Raw genomic sequence first — 331 nt, 5'->3', positions numbered from 1 at the left:
TGGGGAGAGAGACTCCGACTTAGCCCTAAACCTCGGGAGAGTCGCTCGAGTCGTTTCAGCAAGCTGCTGCCCACACCCGCCAACAAAAACACCTAGGCTAAAAAAATAATAATAATAAATAAAAATAAAAACACCTAGGAAAAGGTCTTTATTGAGAGGGTGTGTGTGTGTGGATTTGGAAGAGATCTTTGAGGAGCCCCCTCTGGTCATCACACACTTCGAAACAACCTAAGAATACGCTGTTTGGGGCACGTCGGGAAAATGTGTATATTTCAACTCCAAGGCTGTTTCCCAAGCTTCTAAAATCCTGTTTGGAGGCTGGAAATGATAC

This window comes from Myotis davidii, unplaced genomic scaffold, assembly GCF_000327345.1.
Source record: "Myotis davidii unplaced genomic scaffold, ASM32734v1 scaffold499, whole genome shotgun sequence".
NCBI lineage: Eukaryota > Metazoa > Chordata > Mammalia > Chiroptera > Vespertilionidae > Myotis > Myotis davidii.
Note: the sequence above shows the minus strand (reverse complement) of the source record.